Genomic DNA, 15,673 nt, shown 5'->3' on the forward strand with positions numbered 1-15,673 from the left:
TTCGGATTGATTAGTTAGTTATTTCACAGCCCTCTCCAGGAGGTACTCTCCTTCCAAATACACCTGAAAAGCATATGTGTATATATATACACATATATATATATATCTCTACTGAACCCAAACCGCGGTAGTTAATATGCAGGAAGGGTTAAAACTATTCAGATATTTCATTTTCATGCATAATGGGGATTTGTGGGGTTTTTTCTTTTCCAAGATGGGTTCCAGCTGTATTAGCTAGACATGCTATTTACTGCAAGCTAAATTTAACATTTCTCAGTTTGGCACGAAGTCTGTCGCTGTGCACCACACAGACACACACACACACACACATCTTGTAGAAGAATAGGCAGTGTAGCATTACTGTGACCATGACAATGAGTTTGCTACTAAATTATCATCTGCTAGCATATTTGTTAATTAATTTATTTTTTGTTAACAAAGATGGGAAATTCCAGGCAGGAGAGGATACTGATCTTGCATTGCATTTCCCTTTTTTTCTTTTTTTTTTTTTTTCTTAGTTATTAAATTATCATGATTCTCCTTTCCAGGAAGAGGGTCTCAAAGCTTCAGATATTCAGATGTCGATATGAGTACATATCCTGAACACATAGGAAGTAGGCATTTTGAGGCCCTTTACCAATCACTAATTGATGATGAGTTTTGTTTCCTTTGAGTCATTTCACCATGAAATTCTGTACTAGCTTCTGTCTGTACTTGTGTAATCAAATCTCTCTCTCTCTCTCTCTCTCTCCCACAACAATGGGTGAGCCTGAAAAAGACAGAGAGCTTTAACATCATGAGTATATAGCCCCTATGGCCCTATCTGGGTGGATACTGCCCTTCCTTGCTCTCTCCCCCAGCCTGGTCCCTCCCAAAAGTCAGGTTTGGTGCTCCATGGTAAAACCTACTGCTCAGTTCTGTGAAAGGAGCAAAGAGTGTCACTGTGTCAATCAACAGATTAAGCTATCAGAGAAAACCTTGTATTCAGGAAGTCCTCACTGTGCCCTGGAAAATGAGATATAGAGGAATTTACTTTTAATAAATACTTTAGAGTAATACTGCCAATCTTTAACAGGAGCACAGATAAATCATTTTTTTTTCTGCCGAGGTCTAAAGAAACCTCTTCTGTATAAAAAATGAGGTTAAAATGAAGCAAATTTCTGAGATGCAAGATTTTATTTTGTTATAATAAATCAAAAAATCATATTTGCTAATATACATTACAGCTGCATAATAAACTAAAATATAAAAACGATGACACAAAATAAAAAATGAAATCTGGAAGGATCTAGAAGGATTTTTAAGTAATCATATTTACAGTTATGGAAAACATTTAAATCTCTAAACTGTTGTTTGGGGCGTTGTGGTTTTTTATTTTGCTTTTTTTTTATTTGGGTTTTTTGTGTGTGTGTGTCATAGAGAACAGAGCCATTCCACATGTGCATCACTGTGTGACAGACACAGTAAGAATAATTCTTGATGATGCATGTTTTACCTGCTTAGACAGTAAAATGTTATTTTATTGTTTATACTAAAGCACAGGTAAATGTTGCACTAAGTTTGGATCTCACTGTACTAGGTGCTACAGAATAAGCAACCTTACCTGAGTCAAACAGTTTATAGATGAAGGTCCTGAGCCCAATTTCTGTCATGCCAGTGCCCTTGCTACACCTTTCAAGTTAAAGACCTGCAGAAGATAGCATAGCAGGTAGGTACAATGAAAGCAATCCAAGTAAGAAGTTAATTAGCAATTACAGCTGAGTGTTCTGTACAGATTATTTGTGGTGAGTTAATAACTGCTGCCCTGGCAATCCAAACTGATATTGCCCTGGCTGTTGATTTTCTAAAGCATATTTTTCCATTTTAGAATTGTGAGCATGTATATGTATATATAATGTAGAATGATGTATATGCGTGTAGTATTTCAAATTTGTATCATCGTGTCAGAACATGTAGAAAAAAATGTCTAACTGTATGGCCATATTCTACTGTTGGTGTGCCAGAGAAAAAGAAATGTGCTCAGTTTCATATGAGTAAGTACAAAAGGACAGCATGGACTAGTCAGTCAGCAAGAAAACAGATTAATCAGAATTTAATAATAGTGAAAAATGCTAACAATAAAAGAAGCCCTTCTTCAACTTTCTATTTTTTTTATAACAATCCTATGCTAATTGAAAAGATGAAAACAGGCAAAGGAGAAAAAAGAAATTTGTAGATGATCGTAATTTATGACCATGTACTAAGAATAGACATACTCATTAACACTGTGCATGAGAAAATCAGATTACATTACTGGAAATCACATTCAATACTTTTTGCACAAGGGAAAAGAATCTAGCAAGAGGTAAGTAAGGACTGTAATTTAAAAACAGAAGATTATATTCTTATATGCATTCTTTTAAATCCATGGTAGAAGCTCATATAAAAATGCATTAGTTTGGAATCTGAACAAAGCATCAACAGGGGGACTGTTAATAATAAGCATCAATCTCTTGTTGAAAGGAACATAGCAATATAATAATACTGAAAACAATGGCGGATGACAGAAGGCCAGATATCAAATAATAAGATGTCAGAGCCCTGAAAAGCCTAAGTGCTTAATCATGATTCCGTAGAACTCCAGGAGAGGTTTGCTATTTTTTGCAAAGAATGCAGGATTCGATCATGGCTATGCTTGATTTAACAGGTTCTAATGGACAATATTCTGAATGTAAGGTAGAGTGAGAAAGCTAAGAATTGGGTGAGGAAGCTAATAAGGTTGGTATACATGCTAATCAGAAGTAAAATATGAATTTATCAGGAATACATTTCCTCTGCAATTTATCCTGGCACAATCCTGGTTGAGACAGTGACACTGTCTCACTCAACCAGTTCAACTAAATGTTCACATGTTTGAGCAGGTGCATATGAGACATGCAAAGAAACTTGGAAATGACTGAAGAACTGGAAATTTTTTCCTTGTGCTCAGAAATATTTAGCGATCACTCCATATACTTGTCAGAAAGATAGTTCAGGAGTGGCTTGATGACATGGAGTACATGCTTCAGAACAGTAAGTTTGATAATATAAAGCATTTGAGGAGATAGATGGAGTAAAAATCTCAGTTGTTAAATGCCGATATTCATCACATTCAGATTAGAACTACAGTTTATCTTTTGTTCTGCTCTTTTCATAATGTGTCATTGACCATGCAGTCACGTGTTGAGCAGCATAATTAATTCCTCAACTCTGAAAAATGCTCAGTTAGAATCAGACTCTTTTCTAAAAATCTTTGTTGAAAAAAGTTAGATTCTGAGAAGGCCCTTGGCTCAACTGAATGGTTATAGTGAGTCCTTTTGGACTTTTATGCTATCAATATTTGGGGTTTATATTCAGAATTATTTTCATTATCTTTTTCATTATAAAAAAATCATAAAATGTGTAGATTTTGTAAAATGCAAAAATGCTGTACCAATGAATGAATACTCTGATTTCATGGCCAATCAATAAATACTACCTTCAAAAGATTGTTGTCTTTGGATTTTTGAAATCTGCAGAATTTTTGCAAATACTCGTGGGTGTAAGTAAAAAGGAAACACAAATGAAAGTTCCAAGTTCCAAGTCTTTCTCAAAGCGTATAGTCCCATATGTTCATTCTGGATCTCAAGAGTCTTTTTAAAAATAAAAAGTACGTTCTGATCTTCCATGCTCATTCTGCTTCCTCTTCTGATAAGCAAACATGTACTGTTCCCATTAATGGTACATATACCCGGGGAGGGCACACTCTAAGGAATAGCTTATGCTGCCTCCTATTATGTGACTCTGATGATGAAAAAAGCAACATCACTACCCTGTGGTACAACTAATGTAAAATAATTAGTAATAGTCGTACAGCTTTCACTTCTCTTTGCTGTGCAGCTGTAGCTGTGACAGTGCAGTTTGTTAACTGCAGTTAACTACAGTGGTTACACTGTAAGAAATTTATAGCAATTTGGGATTGACTATATTTATTTAAGCTACTTGCATTCTTGCTTTTTGCAAGAAGTGTTATATCTATTTTGCCAGTAAAGTCACTTAAGTATATGCTGAATTAACTCTGTGTGTGGAAAATCTGCTATAGATTACTTCAATTTTTTTCTACTGAGATTATAGCAAATTACATTATTAAGCCTCTGGAAAAGGATAAAAGAAACACTTTCAGATTAGACTATGCATGCTGAATCCACGAGTCTCATCTGGCAATATCTTCTTTTTTCTTCCAATGATATAAAAACTTCTATTGCTTTGTCTCAGACCCAAGGGATACATTTCTTATCCCTGTCCTAATTTTTCCCTGCCTACCTGCTACCTCTCATCTTCTTTGCTGTCTCCTTCCTTGCCTGATTTCCATCTGGTTTTCCAATGCATTGCCATCAAAATGTCTTTTTCTCTGTGGTTATTTTGATTTTACCTTCCCAATTCCCCCTGTGGAGCACAGCTAATTCAAATGTGTTGGGTTTTTACTTTCGACTATAATAGTCAGCCTTGATCCTCTCTCTTTTCATCTGCCACCTCTCCCATCTGTTCCACAAGTAATGCCAGCCTTGACTCCAGTGTTGTTTTTTATTCTCATCTTGTTCTTATTCCTTTTTCCATGCCAGCATCTGTGTTTGAAATATCAACCTTAAAACCATTTTTCAGGTCATTTCTTAATCATTGAAATTCTTCTTTAGCCTTGCACCTTTTCTGTCACCTGCGAGAAATGTATTGCTTCATTATTCAGAATGAAAAGCCCTTTGGAGATGATGAAGACATCGGATTTTATATACTGGTGGACTGTTCTCTGCTGAGGTATGGTACTTGTCAAATTGCCAGTACTTGTCAAATCACCTCACTTCCCTGCATTCATAAACAACACGCTAAAATGTTAAAAGGCAAATACAAGCTGACAAGAATGTTAACAGTCTGTTCTCTACTGACATATCTGGGGTATACTTTCAGTGTTACTCACTCTCTGATTTCTATTCACTTGTGACTTGAAACTTTTTTCTGCACAACAGAAGGAATTTCCTGAAAACTAGGTGTTTTTTCCCTCAAGAATCATCACCATGTGATGATCTCATATCTTTGGAATCCCAGGCAATGACACTGAGAAGCAGCTTGGGATCTACAAATGCAGACGGATTGAAACCCAAGGCTAATATGTGCCAGTGATAGTAAAACCCTTGTATATGCTTGCTCACACACTCCTTACAGCTGCACTTAACTTTATGAATATTTGTACGAAGTTGTTTCTGCTGTTGTAGTGAGTGTCCAGAGGTAGAATTTTGAACAAGAACACTGGGCAAACACCAGCCCATGGGAAATGGACTGTGTAATGGTCATTCTCAGTGTGGGGAAGGCACGTTCTTGGTTTAATGTTTCATTCATACATAAAAACTATTCATAAAATATATGCCTACTCCATTTACCTTAGAAACTTGGAGAAATCAGCTGATCTTTTTCAAATTTGAACCTGTTGCAAATCTGATGAGCGTCAGCTACTCGATTTCTTTTTGTATCCCAACATCTAAAATTAGTTCATGAACACTGGACTCCTATTGAGAATGGAAGTTCTGACAGTGGCTTTGCATGCTAATCAACACTATAATTTGTTTTATGACCTCGCACAGGATTCAGGGTAGTATTCACATAAGCTTTGCAAAGATGCTTTCCACTACAGCAGAACTAACCACTAAACTCCTTAATCCAAGGAAGACAGCTTCTCATAACATTCCACAGTGCTGGAGTGAATCTCTCTTTCTTAACTTCTTGTCTGAAACAGTTTTTGTACAATCTTGTTCACATCCTTTGCACAAGGCTTTGAGACCAAGAGCTTTTTGAACAAGCAGGGAAGCTGAAATGGCAATGCCAGGGCTAATCCTGATTTTGGCCTGGAGACCAAACCCATCAGAGGCCAACACTGGGGAGGGGGAGAGGGTAGTGTGCCACCTCCTCCATCCCTTGGTGCTGGGAGCCCGGTTCCAGGCTGCTCGGTGGAGCACAGGCAATTTGGCTAGCTGTCAGCATGGGGAGATATATGAGAGTAACAGGCTGCTTTTCTGCTCCCTCCACAGTGAAGGAGAACAAAATTCACTGCAGTCACCAGGAGAGTAAATGAAAGCTCCATTTTTCTTCTTCTGTAGGGGTGTTTCCCTTTCGAACCTTACAACAATATCAGAAGGCACACAGGCATCAGGTTCCACCTGTATCAATGCCACTAGTCACAGTCAGCCAATTCACATTGAACTGGCAATGTAACATGGTTAAATGTGTCCATAGGTAACTGAGAATTAGGACATAAATTCATTTATAAGCAAATTGTGCAAAGCTTCATTTTTTTTTTTAAATTTCATTTTAAAAATAAAAAAAAGCCCCACAAACCTTCTTTTAAAAAAACACATGTTCATGCTATGGATTTAGTTTAAAAATGGTTATGTTATTACAGTGCATTTTATTTAGATCACTTTTCTAGTTTTATAATTTTCTCAGGGCTTCTGTCAATGGGAAAATAGAGTGAAATTTAAGATACAGTGAGTAAGAGCTTAGACATTGATCAGTCAAATGGTCTCTGCTACAATTTTCAGGGAAAAAAATTAAAAATATATCAATAATACAAAAAATCTCCAGCAAATGTTTAAATAATGTATTTTATGGCAAAAATCAGTAAGAGACATATTGTGGCAGAAATTATACTATGGAGTTCAAGTACTTAGCAACATTAAAAGTAAGTTGAAGGAACAGATAGAATTGCATGAGACAAGATAATAATTTCTTCCTTCAGGAAATATCCAAAAGATTGTTTTGTCCAATTACTCACTGCAGGCATTTTACACTATACTTTTAAAAATATCATCAAAATCGGATATAAGATTAAAAGGACTGTTGTGATTTGAAACATCAGCTCCCTTATCCTTATCATTATGATCTTTCCACAACAGAATTTTCATTTGGGTTCACCATGTACCTGTTTGACATCAGTAATTTTTATTTTAGGAAAACAATTTTGTCAAGAAACAGCTTGCTTGAGTTATCATGGAAATGTACAGAGTTCTGCTCAACAGAAGTTTATTTTTAGTTCTGAAAAACCACTTCAGTGGTTCAGTCACAGAACTAGTTCACAGCAAAGTTATTTTTACTTTCACCTCTGCATTGGTATATCTTCCCAGAGATTAGTTGCAATAGTGTTGCATTAATGGCAAGCTTCTACAGAAGGAAAAAAAGCAAACTAGAAATTTAAGATAAAAGTAACCAATTCTTACAAGGCACTTAATTACATCGTTTGTACTAGAAATACATCTTCTTCATAGTAAATGTGCAGGAAATAGCATTCTTCTAACTGTATAATTGCTTTAAATATAGGGTTTAATATGAGAGCTTATAGTAGAAAAGTTCCAGCTAATATTTGTGACATTAAAGACAAAAAAAATGATGCTGCTTATCTTTACTGAAACTTCATTTGTGCTGTATTGGAAAGTTATACAGATTAACTGCTAGCCATTACTGGTGGTCTATGGAGTTTCCATTTAATCTGAGACTGACCTTGTTCCTTGCAAATTGCATTGCCCTTAATAAGACGCACACGTGGAGGTGATGTGCACAGGTAGCTGGGGTCTGAACAATTTTAAATTTCTGGTTTCCTTCCACTACAGGGCCACATACACAGAACAATGTATAAATGCATCAGGGGCTAAAAAATGAAGAGATGAGCTGTTGCAGTCTCCAGGGCAGTTCAAAAATCGTAGTTAAAAGCACATAACAACAACCCAACCTTGAACTTGGAAACATCACTGTCCTAAGCGTTAACTAGCTACGAAGGATAACATGGAGAGAGAGAGGATTTATGCCACAGCAGGGAATATGTGGGCCAATGACAGGGATACATCATCTCTCCCAAATCCTGGTTGTACCCAACTTGTCAGTACCGGTTACAGCTACTGTGCATATAGTATTAATGCTTTTCTGTTAAATCAAGCAGATCTTCTGTTGTGATCTAATGAATTCAGTTTCCATAATTAAAATTATTAAAAAGTCTTTGTTGATGGTATCTGACATAAATAAGAACACTGAAAGGCATTTTCTGCAGGAGAACCCTCACCAATATTTGCCTGCATTCTGCTGGCTCCCTGTGGTTTTAGTAAGACTAACAAAATAGAACCTTAATTTTAGAGGTTGGTCAGCTGTAGCAAATAAACGTCAAAAGCAATGAAATGAGCTTACCGAAAACACACAAGATTTCCTTTTGAAAAACCTAGGGAAACATAAAAAGATCAGAAACTTCTTGCCTCAAACATGTATCCAGAATCATTGAGTTCTTACTGATGTTTTAATACCAGAATAGTAGCAATATATTCTTCAGATTTTCTTCACAACAGGAAGAGTTGTTATTTGAGGCAGTTAAGGAAAATCACAGATCACACCAGCACTCCAAGCACTACTGCTGAACAAGATAGCAGATTGCAATATTGCTTCTTTCCTTGCTTCTTGCAGCACTGCACATAAATAGTCTGCAGAATAAATGTTTCACTTCAGAGTGGAATTTTCTCCATTCATCATCTGATTATTTTATAATTTTATTAATTATAGTTCATCTCAATTCAGTGCCTCATTAGAAGAACAGACAATTTGGTGTTATTGACAAATGGTTGTGTGATACATATGGATAATCAATTACACTAATATCCCATGAAATGAAAGTGAGGCTAAATGGATTGAAAATACCACCCTTCATGGGCTTCCCCTGCTTTCCTTTTGAATGTCAACCATGAAAGACAACCCAGCAGTAGGCAATCTGTGAGTCAGACAGATGTGTGGCACTCGCTTTTAACTTTCTGTGTATAAAACAATCCCCAGGTGATTCTATCTACACTGCTGTTGGATGACATTCCATAAATGACAGACTGTAGTGCCTAACTGGAACTTCCCACCTCAAAGATTTAGCTAACAAACCCCAGAAACATATCCGTATTATTCTGTATCACTTTTATTAATTTATTTCCTAGTAATTAAGATATTAATTACTATACATAATTACTCACATTAGCAACCTAATAAAATATTAGATACAAAATAATAATCCATTTTCTTTAAAAAAGAGGACATTGTTGTACATTGTATGTTACAACACTTGTTCTGAATTTGCAATTGAAGGAGCTACTCCAGTATGTGATTTATTATCCCGTGGCTCACTCTGTGTCATGGCAGGGGATGATTTATTTTACAGGAAACTGAAAAAATACATGGTATGATATGGATGTACTTTGCAAATACTTGCCAAACTAAACAATAGTAATAATAAAAGGGGAAAACACTGGTAACTTACAAAATTGTAACATGCTATTTTCATGAAGGTTTATTCCTAAGAATGTCATTATATTAAATATAGATATTTATGCTTATTTAAATTAATTTATAAATGAATATATATATAATTTTAAAAGCTACAACTTCCTCCTTTGTTACTCTGCAGAATCTTCTGCAGAATTTGGATGCAAGCAAGGAACTGTGAGGTTATTTTAAACATCTTCTTTAGATGTCAGAGAGAAGCAATATTAAAGGAAAGAATGTGTACATGCACATGGGTTTGATTCTCCTCTGACTATAAATCAGAAAAATTATAGTGTAAAGCCAATGTAAACAAGGGGGAATATCAGGCACTTGAAATCAGAGCCAGACTGCTTTCAGAAATGTTAAGACTGGGAGAATCCAAATCCAGATATCACTACTGTATGTCACTGAATCTATGATTAATAATGACTATTTATTACTATTTGTGTGCATTAAAGTAGTGCCTTAAGGCATTATACAACTTATAGAAACAGAAAATTTTTTGCCCCAGCCACATCCAATCTATACAAAAGATATCTGGAGCAAGAGAAAGCCACCTTGTTGTCTTCTGTCAGTGCAGAGGAACATAAGAAAATAGAGGAAATAATCTGCCAAACTTGCACTGGAGATCTGGGGAAGAGACACTTGCCTCTGCTTACTGGGTACTGTGTTTAGCTACAGACCATCACTTACCTATGATGTCTGGACTTGGGCTGCACATGGAGCCGTGCTCTCAGCTGTGCCCCATGCGCAGTCAGACAACGGCAGTTCTTTTACTGCTTGGTCAGAGAAGAAATAAGTCCATCAACTGAATTCTTGCAGCATGAACTGGCAGAAGGACCATATTACAGGAGAGCATGATGGCTGTGTGCAGATATGATATCAGTATGGACAAGACTACCTGGTCTTTTCTATAAAGTTTTTCTTTTCAGATGAGAAATGAAAACTGTTGAAAGATTCAACGTTATCCTGTCTTTTAAGACTGGAATCTCCTTTCAGACAAAATAATTTATTCCAATTGTCAAAGCTCATCAGACTCTCAGCATGAGGCTTGCATAAATGGGTTTATTCCTAGCTGTTTCATTTGCACACTGCATGAAATTTTTTTCCGATTTAATTTCATCAAGACTTTCTTCACAGACACTAGCAAAGCTTCTGCAAGAGCACTGTAATGTAAAACACAGTATCTCTTCCTTATGCTCCTGTGGAAAAAAAAAAAGTAAACCACAATATGCTGTGGTATGCTTAGAAAAATTCCCATTTTAAAATGCTTTTCCTGAAATAGGAAGACTATGGAAGAATATGGCAAATAAAGTAATAAAGCCATGTTTATGGGTAACAGATAATAAAGTGCTGCCAGGTTGGATATGCCCTTGCTGTTTAAAACCTCCCATGGTAAAATTCGTAACATGCAATATCCTACAGTAGTGGTGTAAAACACTCCCATGAAATTGTAGTGTCTGGAAATATTACTATGGCATCATTGTTGTTATTTTTCTAAAGAAAGTGTCTCTCTGTTGCAAGAAAACTCATCAAGTGGTGAATGTGATGAACACATTATTGCAAAGGCACAGGACTTGGGAAACCTAGCTGTGTTCTCCTCTGGACAGTTTGCATTGAATAGAGATGTACAGGGCAGGTCCTACAAGGAGAGGGGCTCTTGTCCTTGTCCAGGCTTCTGTAGGGCAGCCATCATGACTTCAGCAGATCCTCTGAAACCTTCTTAGCTTTAAGACCACAGTAAGGCAAGAGATTTAAGTTCAGAGAAAACCTGCAAGGTTGAGGCGATTCTCTCCTGCCATTATGCACATTTGTTTATTCTTTTAAGGAATTTATTTATTTAAGAAGTTTTCACCTCAGGAAACAACCAACTAGAAAATATGAAGAATTATTAAATAAAGACTAAAGTTTAATTCCACAAAGTAGATGATAGCTCACAGTGGATGCTGTATATCATTTGTATTTGCTTGAAAAAAGATTGCTTCTGTAATATACTGGTCCTGAAGCACATCCAGAAGGATAATGAGAGCAGGGCTGCCTCAGAAGCTGACACAATCAGACAGATATTTTTAAAAGCCTACAAAGATTTTACACCCTCCAGTAGGCTGGGGTAAAACAGGATTTGTCAGAAGCAGGAGCAGGTAGCAAGACAGGCTTTGTCAAAAGCAGAAACTGATGCTGGAGTGGTATTGGTCAAAAACATTAGTCTTTACAGTCAGTTCCTGTCAGTATTATACCTTTGAAATAGCCAGTATTTAAATTAATGTTTTCCAGTGAGCTGGCCTTTCGGAGTCAAAGAAACAAATAAATTAATCTGGAAGAATGAATCTGCTTGAGACATTGATAAATCTGTTATGACAATGTAAGGCTTATTAAACACTGAGAAACATTATTTCCCTAGCCTTTGGGTCAAATGCAAGTTTTAAGGTTAATAGAGGAAATCAACATTTTAAAAAATGTCACATGGACTACTTTTTTTTTTTTTTATATTCTGCTTTTGACAGGAAATTCATGATTCAATGCACTTAACTCAAAAATATAATGCATGTAGTGAGATGTTATCCAAATATCACAATACTCTGAGTTATAGGGACATAACAGAAATGGTATAATACAGATAATGCCAAAATTTGAGAAACGAGGGTATCCGAGGTCTTCTCATATATTACTGTTCCTCTGTTCTTGAACATCAGCACTTGGCCTGCCTTCATGAACACTGTTAGAGTCACACACACAGTCTTTGCTCTACTGTAAGGAGATGAACGGTAAGATGGATGAAGTTTTTGCCAAGGAAATCACTCAAGCTTGATAAACAGAAAAGCTACACAGTCCTGCTGATTATCATGATGTATGCTACAGGGAAAGAAGGTGGAAGCTCAGGGGCTGCCTACACACAGTTTTTCCTCTCAGCAGCAGTCTCAGTTTCAGCAGAGGTTTTTCTTGCAATTTATGGCGCTAGAGAAGGTTTCCTCTGAGTTGAAAGGTTTTTGCAGGGGGCAATGGTACAACTTGACCTGCTATACTCAGGAGGGTTTCTTGGCCCCAGAAACCTTGTTTGCTACCTCAAGTGAAAAATGACTCCCACTGTGAATATTCTTAGAAAGAAACAGACCTACACAGATATATATGAAAAACTCCACACTATCCACTGCCACAGATTCAGGAACTCATCGGGTAGAAAACAGTTATGCAATACCTTATCCTTTGTACTCCATAGTCTCCATACTTCTTTGTTTCAAAGTATCATATGTGGCCTAAGCAACTGCCTGGTGGGATAGAAATCCTTAGTAACAAACATTGTGTTACTGGTTGGTCTCCATCACAGTAAATCATACCTTCATGCAGGAAGTGGAAAGACCATTAATTTTCTTTTACTAAAAGACGTGCTTAATGCATCTGCTGTCTCTGTGTGACAGTTAATTGTGCCAGGCAGACTTTGTAGATGTATCTCAATATTACAAAGATGAGTTGACTGACAAACTTGAAGGCCCTTCAAACACATCCCCTCTTGGCAGGGAGTCAGTGGTTGCTGGAGAACCAGAACCTGACATGTTGAGAAACCCCATGCTGAAAAGTAATCAGGGAGTGCCCCTCAAGATCAGGGTTGACATCCACAGGCATCTGGAAGCCAAAAAAGACCTATACAGTCTTAGTCTTGTTAGTCTCACTAGTTTCTCTAGTCTCATTATTCGTTCAAAAGACTGTGATCTAATATCCTCTATTAGAGTTAAGGACTTTAAACAGAATGGCTCATAAAAGGGATAGTCTTATGACCTAGACTCAGGAGGCAACCTCGTTCATGCTCAGGTGGGTGAATCCAACTCATTCATTCACGTGTGCATTGGTTCAGGAAAATAAACTGGCATTTTTTTATAATTGCCAGTGAACGCTCTTGTCAGTGCACAAAATTAAACGTCAGAAATCCCATATGTCATCAAGACCCACAGAGAGAATATTTTACAGCGGCATCTTTCACATCACCCGTGGGAAGAATCAATTCTGTCCTAGCACATAGTGCGTCATCCAGCATACACCTACATTTCACAGGCATGGGCTGATAAACACCCACACCAGCTAACTTTAAACCAACCGTTTGAGCGGAACAGCCAAGGCAGCACAAAGCTTAGTGGGGGTTAACACCAAGCATATTTTTTCCTGTCCTAGCCAGCAGGTAGGCTTCCCAGCCAGAGCTCACCGTCACCATGGTGATGTTTCCAGCCCTCCCCAAAACATTTAGTTTAAGGCTAATTTGGATAGGCCTGCATTAGCTGTGGGCATTTCAGTGACTGCAGCACAGACATAATCATAGCAATGAAAGGCTTTAAGAAAGATGTCAAAATAGCCAGGTAATGTTTATTTTAAATGTCTGCCAACACCATTCCCATTGGTGGAAGGAGGACAGGTGCAAGGCAGGATAGAGGCATAGGCACCTCTCTCAAATAAGTTAGAATAGAAAGGAGTGCTGGAAGCAGCCCAGATTGCTTCTGATTGATTTGATACAATGTTGTAGACAAAATCACAGTGATGAGAAATTTATGTCCTTTAAACTGTGCATTTTTTCCTGTATATTCCACTATTAAGTGTAGAGCTTCATAGGAAAAGACTTAGTTTCTGTATCTTTTGGGCACCAAAGATGAGTTTAATTTTCCTTTTTTTTAAAATTTATTCTTTATAGTTATATAAAAATAAGGTAACTCATACACAAAACAATTAAATTGTTAGACACAAATTAAACTGTAGACACAAAAAAAACTATTATTCAATCTCTTTTTATCTGAATTTCTTTCCACATTATCTTCTGTAATTCCGGAATTAGTATACCAGAGCATCAGTAAGAGTGTCCTATCATTCCCTTATCTCCTACACACCTCATTTGTACTCACTGCAGCACTACGATATCTCAATAGCCAGAAAAATCACTTGGCACTGCATATATTCAGGTTGCACTCCCTTGGAAATAAATAATTTAATGCTACCTATTCTATAAATATCCTTATTGCAAGTCACTCAGTAACCATAACGATAAGCTGCTTTAATTGAAGAAGAGACCTGTATTATAACATCTCTTAATAGATTCCCTTAACAGCTATAACAGACTGCTTAAGTAAGGTATTGTCTCTCTACAGAGTAAAATAATTTTAAATAAAGATTACTTGTAAGTGCATTTCCTTTAAATGATTATAGAGCCAGATCAATGACTGTGGTCATGCCCATTGGCACTACCCCAGAAGGCAGTGTTGCTACTTTCTCTTTAATGGGTAATAGGGTGCTAAAGACACTCTCTCTTTACCCTGTTACCAAGTCCAAATTAATTTGAAGACTTTGAAGAATGAAAGCTGCTTGGCAGTGTTTCCAAGCAGTCAATCTTCTGTACGCTGCACTTACAAAAATAAACTCCTTTCCTCACTCAAAGGACAGACTGCTCACATACACCATCTCAGCCAGAATTAACTGAAAAAAAGAGGAGGTGTCATTAGCCACTAAAGAGCTGCTCCTAAAACAGGATGTCAAACATGAGGTATGGATTACAGGGAATTAACACATAGCAGCAGATATACTTTTCAAATCACATCCTTACTTATTGTCTACCTTAAATTTGTGGACGCAGTTAAGAAATGAATTAATTAATCTCCATGGAAATTCCTGATGCAGTGTTTGAATGTGTTCTAAAATCCTGAAAAATGTAGAAAGATAACTAAAGGGCTTAAGAGCCAAGAAAATACCAAGGGTTATGTTAAGGGTAGAACAAAAATTTGTAACTCTCCTACCAGCAAACAGCAGAACTTAAAGTAAATGTCAGCTGAAACACAGATGGCCTCTCCCTCAAAACCAGATTTTGCTGTCATGCGGTTTGTTCAGACATCATGACTGGTTAATCTAGTTACTAGTGTATACTTCATGAACTTCATCTTTGCTACTACTTGAATGTCTTAATTTCTTCAATTTTAAATTCATACTGCATTGCAAATTTCTATAGCTGTACATTGATTCAATGTACATTTATTTTAAATTTAATAATAGTTTTTTTCCTGTCACATTATCACAGTCAGGTGAGATCCTATATTGCCTATACAGTTTTGTACTTGCACCGCATTCTTGAAATCAGTCAACAGGCAGAATTTTACAACTAGAGGGTGCTGGAGGACCATAATGTAAGGTGGCATGCAAAACTTTCAATGACCTTTAGTGGAAAGAAGAAAAATAAAATAAATCAATTATTACTGCTCAGTAGGACAAGCTAATATGTTCCAAGGTAATACAAATACTGCAATATTATCTAGTGTAAGTAAATAGAAAATTAATTCTTTATCTCTGATATTGGTTCATTTTAAATTTAGTTTCAAATTTG

At 36.6% G+C, this 15,673-nt stretch overlaps 1 long non-coding RNA gene across 1 annotated transcript; it reads left to right on the top strand.

Annotated features, from left to right (window-relative positions):
• The first annotated feature begins 2,623 nt into the window (after positions 1 to 2,623).
• Positions 2,624 to 9,328, top strand: LOC108639448. The gene is made up of 3 exons (XR_001920508.2): positions 2,624 to 3,051; positions 4,692 to 4,809; positions 7,650 to 9,328. It is a non-coding gene; the product is annotated as an uncharacterized LOC108639448 (long non-coding RNA).
• The last annotated feature ends 6,345 nt before the right edge of the window (positions 9,329 to 15,673 follow it).

The sequence above is a fragment of the Manacus vitellinus genome, unplaced genomic scaffold (assembly GCF_001715985.3).
Source record: "Manacus vitellinus isolate BGI_N305 unplaced genomic scaffold, ASM171598v3 scaffold_0_pilon, whole genome shotgun sequence".
In the NCBI taxonomy this organism is placed as follows: domain Eukaryota; kingdom Metazoa; phylum Chordata; class Aves; order Passeriformes; family Pipridae; genus Manacus; species Manacus vitellinus.